Here is a 12,248-nt window from a genome sequence, read left to right as displayed (position 1 = left end):
TCTAATTGGTTTTGAGATCTATTGTTGCATTCAAAAGAAGGGCGATTTGGATGATTAAACATCTTGCTTGTTGTTCAGTAGAAGAAAATGAAAGTGACTCATTGCTATAGCAGTTAGTCTGGAAGAGGGCAAACTAAGATCATGGCTGGGTAACACATATGGCTGCAATGACAAAGGTTTTCAGCAGTCTTTACCTTGTGATTAATCAAATCAAATTTTTTTTCAAGAAGAGTGATTTCAAAAGGTAGACTTCCTTTCCAAGCAACCCTGTCTACACAGATGTTTAGCATTTCATAAACGACACTTCTGGACGGACAAGTTGATGCCGTTATGCAAATGAAGCACTGAATATGCAAATCAGCAGCATTTGCATTTTTAATCTTTTATGTTTGCATGCCTCTTTCAAAAGGGAGAGGCAGTGTAGCTGTGTCCATACGGATTTCAAATATGTAAAACAGAGAAGGGCTGCATCATGTATTACATAATATTTAATGTTATATTCAGTGGGATAACTGATTTGTCCCTGCTATAAATTTTCTGCAAATAAATCTCTCACAAACTTCAGTGTATTTCAGTGCAAGGAATGTGCTAGCAGCCACTCAATACTGTTAAAGGATTTGGGGACTATATTCTTTAGAGATCTTTTGCATGAAAATGCAAAGGTGTGCATATATAATACCTTGTAAACAAAGCCTGATGGGTAGCAGTTGAAGCAATGCAGTTTCATCGATTGTAAACAACATGTTGTTGTAAAGTCACAATTTATTCTATCACCCGCTGTAAGAATTGTGGAGTCTCACCAATGCTTGAAGTGTTGTGGGGATACAGGGCAGTCGTTATCCCTGTGCAAGATATGGATCACACAGCGCTCCCTCCATCTGAGGATTATGAGGCAGAAGTTGATTAATGTCGGTTAGTAATCAGGAAAGCGAAAGCACAATTGGAACTGCATCTGGCAAGGGATGTGAAGAGTAACAAGAAGGTTTCTACAGGCATGTTAACAACAAACAGGTTATCAGAGAAGGTGTGGTGCCATTACTGGATGAGGGAGGTGATTTAGTGACAGATCATGTAGGAAAAGCTGAAGTACTCAATGTTTTTTTTGCCTCAGTCTTCATGGACAAAGTCAACTTCCACATGACGGGCCTAGACAATGCAGTATGGGAAGGTGGAGGGCAACCATCTGTGGGGAAGGAACATGTTCTGAGCTATCTAGAAAAACTAGATGTGCACAAGTCCATGGGTCTGGATTTAATGCACCCAAGGGTACTAAGGGAATTGGCAGATGTCATTGCTAAACTTTTGGCCATTATTCTTGAAGACTCTTGGAGATCAGGGGAGATACCAGATGACTGGAAGAAGGCAAACATACTGCCCATCTTTGAAAAAAGAAAGAAGGACAATCCAGGGAACTATAGACTGGTCAGCCTTACTTCAATCCCTGGGAAAATAATGGGGGGAATCCTCAAGGAATCCATTTTGGAGCACTTGGAAGAGGGGAAAGTGATCAAAAGTAGCCAACATGGATTCAGTAGGGGCAAGTCCTGCCTGACCAATCTGATTAGTTTCTATGACGAGGTAACAAGCTCTGTGGACATGGGGAAGTCAGTGGATATGATATACCTTGACTTCAGCAAGGCTTTTGATACAGTCTCCCACAACATTCTTGTCCATAAGTTAAGAAAATATGGATTGGATCCTTGGACTATAAGATGGATAGAAAGCTGGCTTGAAGGTCGGGCCCAATGGGTAGTGGTCAATGGTTCAGTATCTGGGTAGCAGTCGGTTTCAGGTGGAGAGCTGCAAGGCTCGGTTCTGGGGCCGGTGTTATTCAACATCTTTATTAATGACCTGGATGAGGGACTGGATTGCACCCTCAGCAAGTTTGCAGATGACATGTTACTAGAGGGAGAGGTAGATACATTAGAGGGTAGAGAGAGAATCCAGAGTGACCTGGATAAATTGGAGGACTGGGCAAAAAGAAATCTGATGAGGTTCAACAAGGAGAAGTGTAGAGTCCTGCACCCGGGGCTGAGGAATCCCAAGCATTGTTACAGCTGGGGACTGAGTGGCTCAGCAGCAGTACAATGGAAAGGGACCTAGAGGTTATAGTAGATGAAAGGCTGGATATGAGTAAACAGTGTGCCTTGTAGTCAAGAAGGCTAATGGCATACTAGGGTGCATTAGCAGGAGCATTTCAAACAGATCTAGTGAAGTGGTTATTTCCTTCTATTCGGCACTGGTGAGGCCACATCTTGAATATTGTGTCCAGTTTTGGGCCCCCCAGTATAAAAGGGATGTGGATTTGCTGGAGCAGGTTCAGTGGAGGGCAACAAAAATGATTAAGGGTCTGGAGCACAAGACCTGTGAGGATAGGCTGCAGGATTTGGGCTTGTTTAGTTTACAGAAGAGAAGACTTAGGGGTGATTTAATTGCAGCCTTCAATTTCCTGAAGGGGAGCTCTAAAGAGGAGGGTGAGAAACTGTTCTCAGTGGTGTCAGATGGCAGAACTAGGAGTAATGGTCTGCAGTTGAAGAGGGAGAGGTGTAGATTGGATATTAGGAAAAACTATTTCACCAGGAGGGTGGTGAAGCATTGGAATGCGTTGCCTAGAGAGGTGGTGGATTCTCCATCCCACAAGGTTTTTAAGTCCCGGCTGGACAAGGTCCTGGCTGGGATGACTTAGTGGGGGGTTGATCCTGCTTGAAGCAGGGGGCTGTATTGGATGACCTCCCGAGATCCCTTCCAGCCCTGTGATTCTGTGATTCTGTGAGTTGGGTGCGGGGAGGGAGTGGTTGAGCTGGTTGGCTGGGAGCCTTTTAGCCATACAGCTGTAATACTAGTTTGACTAGTTCTGACCTCCACTTTTCAAAAATAGTTCTAAAGCTTGTGTCTATGGTTATTTTCTGAGAATTCACCTTGGTGGATGCTGAGATGCTGTAGTTAGGCCCAGAGCATAAGCCATTATGAGTAGAAATCACTAGCAGCTGAAGCCACAGAGAGCTGGAATCACAGAGTTTTGCCAACAGCAAAACCGACAATACAGCTGACAAGAGGCTGGTGGAGCACTGCAGACAGGTGGCTGGCAGGTGCATATGGCCAGCAGGCTGGCTGACAGGAGCAACCAGCAGGCAGCCAGTAGGGCAGCTGGCGGGAGCAAGCAGGACACTGGACCCGCACAAACAAGGAATTGCCTCAGGTTCAATGATGGAAATGAATCAGGGAGATGTGTCAAGGCCTACATGGACTGGACAGAGTTGTAAGTGGGGCATGCAAAGCTGGAGTATGGAGAAAATTTGGGCATGTGAATGGGACCCTTACAGTATTGGACTGGTGAGCAAAGAACACTGCTCAATCCATTTGAGATGGGACAGTTATTTGAGAGTTGGCTATGAACTCTGGGGCTGTGTCTAGTCTAGACCCCAGCTTTGAAGGGGGCATGGTAATTAGAGAGATGGGAGATTACTGATGAAGTGCTACGGTGCATATGTACTTCATTAGGCTAAATCTCCCTTTAGGCTACTTCAAAGTGTGAAACTTTGAAGTGTCAGCTAGCATGTAGCCACCAGTACTTCAAAGGAGTAAAGGGGACTTCAAAGTAGCATGGGCACTTCGAAGTACCCATGGCTGAACCACAGCTACATGCAAGCCGGCACTTCAAAGTCTTACACTTCAAAGTTGCCGCCAGGGAGATTTAGCCTAAAGAAGTGCTGCTTACGTACCACACCGCTTCATTAGTAATTTCCCAACACCCTAATTACCATGCCCCCTTCGAAGTTGGGGGCTAGTCTAGACACAGCCTGGATGTGGTATTTTCCCAAGCTAATGCCACGTGACTTCTCTGCCTCTTTCATGAAAAGTTTCTTTTCTACATTCAGACTCCGTGCTTGCGATTGGGGAAGCATTGCCCCTCCAAGGCACCCAGGGGTGTGTGAATTTCCCAGGCTACTAGGTGGGGGCTCGAGCCATTTCTACATGAGATGGATGAAAAGGAATCCCTAGATATTGAACCTGGCCATTGTTGCTGCCAACCGCTTCCAGCAGAAGGGTTACATCAGAAAACCTATTCCTGACATTTTTTATTCGCAAATTTAGTGCTTTTAATTAAGTACCTTCTGCATGTCCAGTCTTTACAATCTGGCATGCAGTGAAAAATGTCCTCTATTTTCTTCAAAAAGAAATTTTAGAAGAATGGTTTTTTTTCTTTTTCCCCAAATGCCTTTTGCTACCTTTGGGTTTAAGGATTTGCCTGGAATGGGTGAGCAAAAAGAAGAGGGAGACAGTGGAGAAGGCATGGGACAATGGGGAGGGGGCAGGGCCTAGAAAGAGTAGGGTTGGAGTATGGGTGGGGCCACAGGCTAGAGAGCTTGCCTCCCCACGCTGCAGTTTCATCCTCTGCCCATGATTTTGTAGCTGATCACAAATTACTCCATCTCTAGGAATGAATAAGGCCCCTGTCAAAATCTTTCATTTCCGTCCAGTTCTTGCAGTACTTGATCTGATCATGCTTTGGTTCAAGTCAAATATAGAATTCTTTGCCAACTTCCAGGGGAGGAGGACTAGCCCCTAAGTTAGTTAGAGGGACCAAAATTTTCCAAACTGGCCTCTGATTGAGAATTCTAGTTTTCAGGTGCTCAGTGTAACACCCCTTAAACTGATCATCTAAAGCTGGGCAGTAATGACCACTTGTCAAAATAGTGGCCAAATACCTTATTTATATCTTTACTTCAGGAGCATGTCAAGTAAATTTAAATATTCCAAATAACTAACATGCCCAAAGCCCAGAAATATAAACAAATGCTTTAAAAAATACAGTCAGTTCATATGACCCAACACAATTCTAATGCATTGGCATTGGAATCAGTATATTTTTCTAAGTTGTTCTGTTATAGTTTTGAATACTTGCTTAAAATTCTTAGATAGTAACGGCAACACTTCATCATTCCATTGCAGGCATAATAGTAGTCACAATTATCAGAAATACACAGTAGTGTGTCTAACTTCAGCCTGAAGTGATTTAGGAAATGAGATAACATAGCTCATCAAATCTGGGGCAAAATAGGAAATATAAGAGTCCTCATATCATCTTGTTGTCTAGGTTTGATGAAAATATAATGAGCTACAGACATGCACATGATCCTTCACTAACACAGCTCTTGATAAAGCCTAATGTTTAATTCACTGGCACTTTTCAGAAGTCAAAGTAAAACATAATAATTTTACTAATTAAGTTCAAAGTACACTTCAGAATTAATGTCCAAAAGGGACTGAAATTAAAATAATGCTACCTTGTGCTCAAGGATACATGTTGGGATGAGAAACTGATTGGTTCATTCACTGTGACAGATTTGTTTTCTCACAGGTTACGACTGAGCTAAAGGCTTACTTTCCTCAGTCATTGAGCCAAATTTTTATACTGTGAAGAAATCTAAAATTCAAAAATGAATCAAAACTTCATGAAGTAAATTTCCCTTGATTTCCTTTAAGAGATGACATTCTTCTTTCAAGTAAAGCTGCATAATATGCATTTTAATAGAGGTCTCATTATATGCCAGCATTTGTAAGAAAGATTGTTTCTGACACAGGAAGAAACATAACTGTTTTAATATTCAGACCAGCATTAGCAAAAGATTACATTTTCTATGTCACCCTCAAGACAGTTCTCATTTGGGAAGGACATTCCCAACACTTTGTGAGATTACTATAAGTTAGCAACAGAGTAGGTCTGTAACTGCCTCTAGGCAGGTTAAAAGCTGGGATTTTTGGAGCTTTAGGCAGGTGCCTCTACAGCTGGAGCTAAAGGCTAGCTGCCTCTCAGCTGAGACTGTACAGAACACTTATTTGTTCACTGTGAAGTGGTCTAGCTACCACTACAGTACGTAGTCTGTCGTGCTTCAGCCTGGGCCAAAACCACACTGTGCCTCTGGTGGGTTCTCCTCTGAGATGCTGGTGATCAGACAGTTGAGGATGACTCAAGCCAAGATCTTCCCAGCAGTACAGAGAAGGGAGATGCCCAGTAGTTTCCACAGTCAGCTTTGTTGCCCTTGTTCGTGAAGAGTGAGATGACTGTGGCATCCTTAAAGTCTTTGGGCATGTCTTCTTCTTCCTAGATGCTTATCAAGATGTTGTGGACGGCTTCAAGTGACACTGGTCCTGCAGCTTAGAAAATTTCAGCAGGGATGCCGTCCATCCCAGGGGCTTTGCCAGAGCTAGTCTGGCTGATTGCCTTTTTGACCTCATCCATTGTAGGGGGCAGATTAAAACTGTCTATTGTGGGTTTCTGAGGGATCTGGTCTAGGACCACAGGGTCGACAATGAAGGGTCTGTTGAGAAGTTGCTGACGTGGTCTCTCCACCTATTGTTGATGCTATTCTTCTCCCTCAGAAGGGTCGTGCCATCTGCAGACAGGAGAGGTGTAGTACTTGGCTTTGAAGGTCCATATATAGCTTTGATAGCACTGAAGAACATCTTGGAGCTCTTGGTGTCAGCGTAGTATTGGACTTCATCAGCTTTGCTCTCCCACCACTCATCTTGCATTTTGTGAAGTGCCATTTGCACCTGGCTCTGAAGGTGTTTGAAACGATCACATTTGGAGATTGAGGACTGATTGTTTTGTCATAGCACAAATGTGTTCTGTTTTTCCTCTAAGATCTTCATGATGGCCTCATCAGTTTCATCAAACCAGTCTTGGTGAATTCTCTTTTTCAGTCCTAGTGTTGACTTGGCTGACTCCGTCACCAAGGTTTTGAACTGGTCCCACTTTCATGTTGGGTCTCCAGTCAGAGGTCCATGGGACGTCAGCACTTCGTCAGGCAGGCTGCGAATTTCTTACAATGACCAGTATGTTGCAGCTTCCCAATGTTGAAGGAGGGTCTGACAACCTTGAGCTTCTTGTGGTGCAGTGGTGTGATGTGCAGCATAAGGACTGATCTGACGAGTCTATGATCAGTCCAGCATTCAGCTCCCTGCATGGCCCTGGTGATCTTAACATCTCAAAGGTCCTGCCTGTGACTGACGACATAGTCAATCAGGTGCCACTGTTTTGATCTCACGTGCATCCATGTGGTCTTGTATTTATCAGCTTGCCTGAAGAGAGTGTTGGCAATTGTCAGGTTGTTTTCTGCACAAAAGCTCAGCAGAAGGTAGCCATTGCCATTCACGTTATCAACACCATGATGCCCCAGCACCCCTTTCCAGGTCCTACAGTCCTTGCCGACCCTGGCATTGAAGTCGCCCAACAGGAGAAGCTTGTCACTAGGAGGAGTTGCTTTCACAAGATGGTCAAGGTCCTCATAGAAACTTTCTTTTGCTTTGTCGCTGCTAGTTGGTGTGGGGGCGTAAGTGCTGATGATTGTAATGTGTCGAGAGGTGTTGAGGGGGAAGTGGAGCTTGATCAGACACTTACTGATGCAAGTTGCTAGGTCAGGAAGCTTGTGCAGAAGTAATGTTTTGATGGCAAGTCCCACTCCGTGGATTCTGTCTTCATTTTCTGGCCTGCCTTTCCAGAAGAAGGTGTAACCTTCTTTTGGTTCACAGATAGATCCTTTCTCTGACAGTCTGGTCTTGCTCAGGGTGGCTATGTCAATGTTATAACATGCCAGTTCTCTTGCTATGAGGGCTCTTCTTCTCTCAGGCCTCATAGCATTCTCCCTGTCCAAGAGGGTGCGAACGTTCTATGCTGCAAATATCATCTTTCTTTTCACTGCTTTTTGACCGCTGTGAGGGTAAAACTGCCAGCTGTGGCATGCTGGCCATTTTGGATGGGACAAGCAACTTTTGGGACACCTTTTCTAGTCCCCTCCCTCATTTTGAAGGTGAGCAGTGCTGTTCCTAAAAAGGCCTGCTCAGTCACCTAGGATGCTGCCAAACTCCTTTGTTGTCCCAGGGTCAGAGTCTAGTGACCAAAGTCCACAGGCCACCTACATGCAGGTTTGGAGCTACGACTCCCAGTGGTCACCTCCACCTGTTGCTTCGCCTGTCCGCCATCACTGCAGGACTTTGAGGTAGACAGAAGTGATGAGAATGTGCAAAGAACCTGTGTGGGAAAATATTTAAAGTGGAAAAGCCATTGCACAGGGGAAGTTTCACTCTCTCAACCTCAGAAGCCTGGTTCCAGTGGTACGAATAGTCATCACAGCTGGGACTTCCTAGGGTGCTGTGGATGGCCATGCCACCTTTAGTGCCTTGTCATGCCCTTCACTCTCCACAGAGCGTTGCAAAACTGCCTTCCTGGTTGTTGGATCTTGCTGTTGATCTCATCCATCCAATCCGCTGGGGCCAACTTTGCATGCTGGGATAGGCAATTCCCTATCTCATTGCAGGTTTCAGACCTCCCGGTTACCCTCACCTGGTTTAGCCCACCTGTTGAAGCAGTTTATCAGGGTGTGGCCGCTGCATGCAACAGCTTCCTGTAGCCACAGGTGAGAGCTGTGTGCCAGGTGGGGACCAAAGGTGCAAGAACTGCCCCAAAGAGACATGACAAGTCCCCACATCAGAGGTGCTATTCCTCTCTGGACACTCCATACACCCCATATAGGTACCACTATACGGGAGGGTTAACCACACATAGGTGTGTGGGTTACACATCCTTCCTTTATATGACTAAGATCTCATTTACAGAATAAGAAAATAATATCACTGAAGATTTGCCACAAATCCTATAAATTGTTGACCACATTCAGATCCCATGATTTAGGACCTCATCTAAAATATCCTCACTGTGAACGTTTTAACAAAGCTTATGTCAGTATAAAGCCAAAATATACCCATTTTGAATTTGTAATGTTTACTGCTAGTCCCAAAATAAACTATCTGCATTAAGGATGTAGATTGTGTTCAGTTGAAATAAATGAATTATCTAGCTATGACTTGTTTTATTGCTAAGTTTTATTTAATGAGCTTTTATGGAGGAAATCTTGAAGTCCTCATTCAGGAAAGCTCCCATTGATTTCAACCACTAGTTTGGCTAAAGGCCATGTAAAAAGGGAGTAGATACATCAGGATTTTTAGTCTATCCTGATCTGGTTCAAATTTCATTTTTATAGATGCATGTTGTAAGTGTATATATTTAGGCAAATTTTTTTATTATTGGACAAAATATGTCCTACAATACATTTTTAATATTGAAGAGAACATTCTTATCATAGATACAAATGTAAGATTATTCTCTGAACGTCAGGTTCCAAACAGCTTCCATGAAATAGCCTTATGCTCATTCACCAATAGCTTTGGTTTGGTTGGAAATTTTCCAGATTTGCTCGGAAGGAAAAGGAGAATATTGATGCAAAGTCTGAGGAAAACTGACGAAGCCATCTTTGAGTTACAGGGCATTAAGAATAATTCTATTTACAATGTTGATTTATTTCAAACATTTTTGCTTCCCTCTATTTCAAAAACAGCTGATTACTACTTCTCCAGATTTTCACTACTGTTAAAAACTGCTAGAAAACTCGTACACTGTTTCTATTTGAAAAACACAGGCTGTAATTAGGGACCTGTCCTTTCCCCATTAATTTCAGTGGAAAAGTAATCAGGCATTATATCAACTTTTGTGAAATGGCAATTATTTCCTTATCCCCATAACAATGTTGGGGTTCATTAAATAACAAAGCAGTATATAAGAAAGACCTAAAACTTTAGTCAAACAAGCTGGAGATCATCTCTGGTGATCCACTATAAGCAGTAATGTGGTGTTCCCAACACTTGCTTCCAGGGCACATCCCAAGTTTCCAAGCTCACAACACAGTCCCTTATGGTTTGGAGATGCTCCCTCATAATCGTCCATAAACACACCTCTATATCTTTACTCTTCCAGAAAAAATGAATTAACATTTATATTCCTATGCAGAGCTAACAACAATCAAATAACACGTATTAAATTCTCAATACACCTACTGCATTTTCATAAACTGAACATATCAACTACCTACAGAGTAGAGGTTATTAGCATATCACTGTTGAGTAAGTCTTTGCACTCACTTTCATCAAATACTCTTTTTCTAGGTTGGTTATGAGTCTTTCAGGAAGTCTAATCACCTGCTCCATTCTTCTCAATATCGGCCTTTCATTGGAGACTGCATTGTATTGTTCCTTGGCAGTTTCTCCTTGCATACTGATGACAAAGGATCTATCATATGGGAAATACAAGAGTCCACCCAACATGTCAATGTACTGGAATTTTCTGAGTTTACTCATAGATTATTTTGATTATATCTAATGTGCCGTGTTGGTCTGTCTGGACTACATAGAACCAGAGATGCACCTCTTCTTTAATAGTGCCCCTTTGGCCCCAAGTATCAGAGGTATGATTCCTCAGGCACACTGTATTAAAAGATGGGAGCCATGGGCCTATTTGTCAAAATAATATTCCTGGTTCCACTTCTAATTTTGTTTCCTTGTTATATTGTTTCATTGTCATGAGATTTCATCAGGTTATCAATAATTGGGGAATTAAATCTTACCCTTCTTCGCATTAAAACCTCAGTTGGAAAAAGGCCTTTCTCCAGAAGTGTAGTTTGATAGACCAACAAAGATTTATGCAAGTCACTCATCTGTCAAAAATCTTTTTTCATAAAGTTCTTTACTGTCGATATAGATCTTTCCATGGTCTACTGGACTGGGGTTATTTTAACTTGATGTTTTTGATGAAAATCCCCATCTATGGCAAATTGTCTAACATCTGCAGTGGAAAATTGTGGCACATTTATGCTAAAGACTTTGTTAGGAACTCTATGTCTAGAGAAGATTCTCTTCATATCAGCTGTCACTGACTTACTATTTATCCTGTACAGTCGGCAAACTTCTGGATACAAAGAATAATAATCCCTGACTTTGAAATAATCCTTTGATTGTCAGAAAAAATAAGTCAGTGCTGACCTTCTCATAAGGCTTTATTGGAAAGGGTTGATGTTGCAGTGGCTCTGCCTGCTGGCATGGCTTGATTTTCAAGCAGAAAAAGGAGTTTCCTACCATGTTAGTAATATTGAGATTGGTGTGTCGCCCATGTAGCACCTGTCATGCCTGTTGTTAGCACTTCTCAATTTCTAAATGACCCTTATGGATCTTCTGTAGCATTTGTTTTCAGAGGCTCATTGGAATCACATCCTTATTACCTTTGCAAAACATCCCTTCTGTCACATCATGTGTGCAGTTTCAATAGTCTTATACATGGAGAGCAACTGCTTATTTCTTCAGGTCAGACTTTCACTTCTTTAAGGGTTCCCAATGATCCATTTCTTCCTTGTTACAGTTGTCTATTAGTTATGGGAATTGCCTTTACAGTGATTTTGGTGTATATGCCACTGGCTTCCAACCACTGTGAAATCATTCTACCGAACTCACACTGTCAAGCCTCAGATGAGATTTTAACAGGTTTCCAAGTGCCTAGAATTTCAGCAGTAGTTCCTGTATCGTTTTAAACCTTCCTATAATTCTTCCTATTCTAAACTCCCAAATGCTACCTTTTTACTCTTTAGGAGTTTTCTCAAAGCTGCTTGTAGATGGAAAATTCATACATAATTTAAAATAATCTTTCCTAGATACCATTGGACATCTATCTTTGACTGGGAAGGTGGCATCATTTTGATGGCTGAAATCTTCCTCTTACCAGGTGTTACACCTTTGTTGTACAAAGTGTTCTCAAAAAAAGTCAGTTCTGTAGCCCCTAACACTATTTCTTCTTTTTAATTTGAGGATCGCAACTCTTGCTGGATCCAGGACTTCCCAAAGTCTGTGGTCACTCTCCTCTTTCAGTGAATTCCAGTGTGGAGGGGTCTCCTGACCTGCCTTGTTCCCAAGGGCTCCTAAGTTACCCTCAGGGCTCCACAGTCTGATCCAGGCTCAGCGGCCTAGTCCCAGTTCTCAGGGCCTCACAGCCCAGTCAGGCCTCAGAAGCCTAATTCCAATACACAGGCCTCACAGCCCGATAGTGGCCTAGTCCCGGTACACAGGGCCTCCCTGTCCAATCGGGCCTCTGTGGCCTAGTCCCAGTACACAGTACCTCACCATCCTATTGGGCCTCAGTGGCCTAGGTTGTCCCTGCCTGAGGCTCATAGGGAGGTGGGGGTAGGGGAGCTTGGGCCCTCCCACTCCACCAAGCTCCAGCCCAGGGTGCTGTTGGTGATGGGTGTGTGATCCCAACCACCAGCTCAGTGGATATCCTCACTGCAAACTTGTAACCTTCCCGGTTCCGCCACTCTCGGCTTCTTCCTACCCCATTCCTGGTGTGGTCTGCCATCTCCACTCTGGCT

Source organism: Carettochelys insculpta, chromosome 2, assembly GCF_033958435.1.
Source record: "Carettochelys insculpta isolate YL-2023 chromosome 2, ASM3395843v1, whole genome shotgun sequence".
In the NCBI taxonomy this organism is placed as follows: Eukaryota; Metazoa; Chordata; order Testudines; family Carettochelyidae; genus Carettochelys; species Carettochelys insculpta.
This window is presented reverse-complemented; position numbering follows the sequence as displayed.